The sequence below is a fragment of the Cebus imitator genome, unplaced genomic scaffold, assembly GCF_001604975.1.
Source record: "Cebus imitator isolate Cc_AM_T3 unplaced genomic scaffold, Cebus_imitator-1.0 Scaffold62, whole genome shotgun sequence".
NCBI lineage: Eukaryota > Metazoa > Chordata > Mammalia > Primates > Cebidae > Cebus > Cebus imitator.
Window position 1 is genome coordinate 5,306,509 of NW_016107377.1, and position 5,360 is coordinate 5,311,868.

The 5,360-nt window shown below is 40.9% G+C and overlaps 1 protein-coding gene across 1 annotated transcript in view; it reads right to left on the reverse strand.

Moving 5' to 3' along the window:
* Positions 1–3,881, reverse strand: part of FMO4 (flavin containing dimethylaniline monoxygenase 4) — a 27,499-nt gene extending 23,618 nt beyond the window's left edge. Inside the window, exons 1-2 of the mRNA XM_017530031.2 lie at positions 3,621–3,881; positions 1,680–1,821 (exon numbers count right to left, since the gene is read on the reverse strand). The gene's annotated coding sequence lies outside the window, so the exon portion shown is untranslated. The remainder of the gene's footprint in view (positions 1–1,679; positions 1,822–3,620) is intronic.
* Between the last annotated feature and the right edge of the window lie 1,479 nt (positions 3,882–5,360).

Here is a 5,360-nt window from a genome sequence, read left to right on the forward strand (position 1 = left end):
AGGCGCGTGCCACCATGTCCAACTAAGTTTTGTATTTTTCATAGAGACGGGGTTTCACCATGTTGACCAGGATGGTCTCAATCTCTTGACCTCGTGATCCGCCCGCCTCGGCCTCCCAAAGTGCTGGGATTACAGGCGTGAGCCACTGCGCCCGGCCAAAATGTTGGTTTTTATTCAAAGCATTTAGAGTCCTGAAGAATAGCTGGTCAAGGCCATGCCTTGCCATACAACAAGGATATTACATGGGTTGAGGGTAGGTTCTTAACGTTGCACAGAGGCAAGACTGACCATAATAGAAAACAAAGTCCTCAAGGAACGTCATAAGGGGTATTCTGGAGCCCAAGATGATGTCAGATAGAAATGGGGATGCTCATGCTTGTCAGCAGGAACTGGGGGAGGTATACACATACACATGCATGGGGATAGAGGACCAGTTTTTACCAGCTTTTCTGGATTTTATTATTTAGTTTTCTGCACATCTCACATTGCTTTTATCTCAATCAGATAAGCTGAGTTAATTCTAGTAAATAAAGTTTACGTCACACTGAGGCCCTTAACATGACATATAGACTTAGCTGCAAGCGCTGTTTTCCCCTGCAACCCCCTTGGCCATATCAGATGACACACAAACAGTAGTTGAGACCTCGATGTATTCTGTTGTTTTACAAAATATATATAACTCATTTCACTTTGTCTTTGAAGATACAGTATTTTTTTGAGGAGAGATCTATCCCTGTATGATTTCTGCAGTCTCAAGTCACTATCACAGTGATATTTATCTTGGGTAAACAAGAGAGCATATATTTTTTGAGCTATTAGGACCAGTAAATAGGAAATTAGCATAATCATTTGAAACAACTTAAGGCTACACTGCTAATAAGAGGCAGAGTTTGCACTGAGTATGGATTTCAGGATCTGAGGCCAAGATGTGAACCTGCTGTTCGTCTGGGAGCCCGAGGAACCCTCTGGTTCCCCTCACTAAGCCTCTTCCTTCGTCTTTGCTCAGGTTTGCGGCTGCACCTTTGGGATGGGCCTGGGGAAGTTTTTCTCTATGGCTTTGTAGCTTGTCTCTTAATCAGATCAGAAGCCCCAGGCACAGAATCAAAGTGAATTCACTGACTGCAGGGCGTAAAGAAAGACTCCTGAGTCCTCCAGGAACCCTCAGAATTCTCATGAAGGCAGACTCATGAACTTGCAATTTCCTAGGGCTGTCAATTTCCAAATGTATTTGCTACTTTGCCCTTTGTGAGGCTGAGATTGCCATACTTGGCTTCATTATCTATTATAAAATGTATCATTTGTCCTCTTAGACTTTTTATTTGGGAGTCCCTATTTAGTTGGGAGAGCTATATGGGATGCAATGAAAATGGACTTTGGAGACAGCAGAGTTGGGTTGGAACTTTCTCAGCTACCAACTAGCCATATGACCCTGAGCAACCTACTGAAACACGCTTAGTTATATTATTTGTAAAATAAGAGAAATATAAATGTTGAAGGATAGCTTGGGTTTTAGAAAATATGATATTACTTACATAAAAAAGTGCCTTGCACAAATATTTACTCAGTATTCATTCTCTACCTCCCTACATGTCTCCTTTCTTCCTTCTCTTCTCCTTAGAAAGGACAGTTCACACAGATAAAATTTATCAACAAGTTTGGAAAGGAGTAGGCAGACATACCTGTGATTTCCTTTGAATTGAGGAGTAGGAGGTTTGGGCAGCTTCTAACCAGAAATAAATGGCCTCCACCAGTAAGAACACTTGAATTTCCAGGCCACTAGGTAGAGGCCTGGGGCTGGAAGATCTCTGCTGGGCTCTATCTCTGCAATAATAACATAAGAAATGGCTGCTAACTGAATTGCCAAAGTGAAAAATGTACTGACGTGAATAGACTGGCAGCAAATTAATTCATTCAACAAATATGCCCTGGGTATCTCTAAGTGCAGGTACTTGACTGGTACTGAGCTAAGTGTGGGGCCCTGAAGATGATGAAGACCCTGATACTAAGAAATAGTAGTAAAGTCTTAGAAATAATAATAATTTAAAAAAAGACAGTGACTGCTCTTAAGATATTGTATATGGAGAGGCTGATGTTACCTTGTGTTAAGTCCTAAGCCTAAGTATGCTCTAGGCACGAATGCTTGCATTCTCCTTGCCTATTTATCACTGCCCAGAGACCTAGTTAGTGACACAGAGTGGGCTGTGGGTTAACTAGCTGCTGGGCAAAAACACTTTAAGGACTGTTTTAGAGACTCTACAGACAGTGGAAACAAACTGGGAATTTGCACCTTTTAAAATTAATCCATATTTACAGACTGTACATTTCTGAATGGGAGCAACCATTTTAAATTTTGCCTTAAGTCAGTAAAGGAAGGTAGTGAGTAAACTGGAAATTGCGAAATCTGAGTTCTAGTTCTGCTTCTGCCTCTAACCAGCTTGTAATCCTGGACAAAATTCTCGATTTCTCTGAGCCAGTGCTTCCACATTTGTAAAACAGAAGGTTCAAGTGGCTTTCTCTTTGTTTCCTTCTAGCTTGAAAGAACTGTTCTGACGTCTGAAAACCAAGTAATCGGTACCAAAAAAAAAAAAAAAAAAAAAAAAGAAAAAGATATGAATTCAAAGGTAGGCCAGAATACTGCAGGCTTGAAGGATTGGGAGAACATGTGTGTGCAAACTCTGTAAACTATAAAGTGAACTTTATAAGGTACTTGCTTGCTCAAAAGTTGCTTATATTTATTTATTTATTTGACATGGGGTCTCACTCTGTCTTCCAGGCTAGAGTGCAGTGGCACAATCTCCCCTCACTGCAACCTCTGCCTCCCAGGTTCAAGTGATTCTCCTGCCTTAGCCTCCTGAGTAGCTGAGACTACAGGCATGCGCCACCACGCCTGGCTAACTTTTGTATTTTTGGTAGAGATGGGGTTTCACCATGTTGGTCAGGCTGCTCTGGAACTACTGACCTCAAGTGATCTGCCCGCCTTAGCTCCCTAAAGTGCTGGGATTACAGGTGTGAGCCACCGTTCAGAACACAGGTTGTTTGTACTTAGTCCCTTGGCAGAAAGGAGCCTGATCTATTGAACTAGACCTTTGTACAATGGGAAAACCCCACACCATACCTGACTGACCAGCAAATGTAGGAATCCTTTATGAGACATGGAAAGACTTGGGTGATTTGCAAATTATGTAATCAATTATGATTTCTTCAAATTTGGAATTTGATCATTTTATATTTCTTATCATCACCCTACCATGCTCTTACTTTGTTACAGAATTTCCTTTCATACCATCTGTGGGGTATTTTGTGTTTTCCAATGGCTGACATTTCCATCTCAATCAGAGGTGAGCCTAGAGTCACTGAAAGTCGCATGATTCTGTTTATCTCACTGACACTTTTCTTTTGGATGATTCTATCAATAACATAACTTTGTTTCCTTACAACTTCCCTTTGCTTCCTGACGTTCTCCTTAATTCTCTTGCTTTAACCCTAGTCAAGATACCCCAAAAGAAGACAATCACATTCATTCTTTAGGAACACACATTCCAAGGAGAACATTCATCCTTTGCAAAAGCAGTTTCTGGATCATTTCCCCATTAAGAAAAAAAAAAATCCAGGACACTTACCTTGGTTAGCATAGAGCAGATTCTTTGACTTAAATTATTCTCAAACAGGCAAGGAGAGTGTGTGTCTTTTTTTTTTTTTTTTTGAGGCTTAAAACTCAAATCCTTTTTTCTAAAAGAAAAATAAACGGAATGAAGACTTTAATAAAAGTGCCCTCAGTTTAAAACAGAAGCCGCTCATCTTTCCTGTTATGCTGGTAACAGCAGAAAGTACGAGGAAAAAAAGTTGTGTAGGAGGCAAGCGCGATACTTCCGTGATATTAAGGGAGGGCCAAACGTTGAGTTAGAATACAGCTGTTGGATTGGCAGAACTTAAACCATTCCCGCCCCTTTCCCCCACCCTCCTCAACGTCACAGTTCTGGCAAAGCCCTAAAACTTATGGGAAGCAAATGATAGCATCATTCTTGCCATTGTAGTCTGTAGAGGGCGCCAAATCACCTCAAATCACGGCTTTTCTCAGTGAAACAGGAGTTCTACTTTTGGAAACAAACTTCTGCAACCTGACTTCTGCTTGAATTACCATAGGAGCTGTCCAAAGGAGAAAGTAATTTAGATGTTCACTACCTCATCAAGCTCTTTCATGTGTGGAGTTCTCCAACTCCAGAAATGTGATTTTAAAGTTCAGGACTTATAAGGAATTTAAGCTGTTTTATCCTTCAGATTGGATCAGCAGAGGGAGCTGGTGAAACGTGTTTGAGAAATCATAAAGCTATTTTTAGATATTAACCCAGGGCACAAGAAATGTAATAATTATAGAAGCTGTGGCAGTAATCGAGTACTTAGTATGTATCATTTTTTTCTTCCACTGTGTGCTTGGAAGATAACATAACAGACCATCTTTAGGTCTTGTGTTTAGGGACGTTTCCAACATGGTTCACTGAAAAATTTCTAAACCAAGAGTCACAAATGCAAATGGCTACAGGAGTGAGGAGTGCAACATAAACAAGGAAAGTGGGCCAGATACAATCTGACTGGAAGGCATATTCTCTGTCTATTCAATTCAGCTAAATGTTGCTATTTGAGAAAATGAGCCTGATATGGCAAGGCCTTAGGATCTTTTCAGTAAAAGCTGCATATACAGATTTTAATATAAAATCTTCTGTTGACAGCAAATATATATTTTTTGAAAAATATCATGGAATATTATGCAGCCATAAAAAGGAATGAGATCATGTCCTTGCAGGGACATGGATGAAGCTGGAAGCCATCATCCTCAGCAACCTAACACAGGAACAGAAAACCAAACACCACATGTTCTCACTCATAAGTGGGAGTTGAACAATAAGAACACATGGACACCGAGCGGGGAACAACACACACTAGGGCCTGTTGTGAGGTGGGGGATGAGGGGAGGGAACTTAGAGAATGGGTCAATAGATGCAGCAAACCACCATGGCACACGTATGCCTATGTAACAAACCTGCACATTCTGCACATGTATCCCAGTTTTTTAAGAAAAAATAAAAAAATTTTTAAAAAGATAAAAGAATACAAACCACAGTGCTTCAAAATATAGTTTAAAACAAGAAAAAAAGTAGCAAGCCCACAGAAAAGTTGAAAGAACAGTTTTCATTAATGAACACCAATATATTGCTGCCTCTTCTTTTTCTCCTCCCCCTCATCCTCCCCCACCTCCCCTCCCCTCCTTCCCTCCCCATCCCCCTCCTCCTCCTTCCCTCCTCCCCTCCTTCCCCCCTTTTTCTCCTTCCTCTCCTTCTCCTACTCCTCCTCCTCCTTCTTCT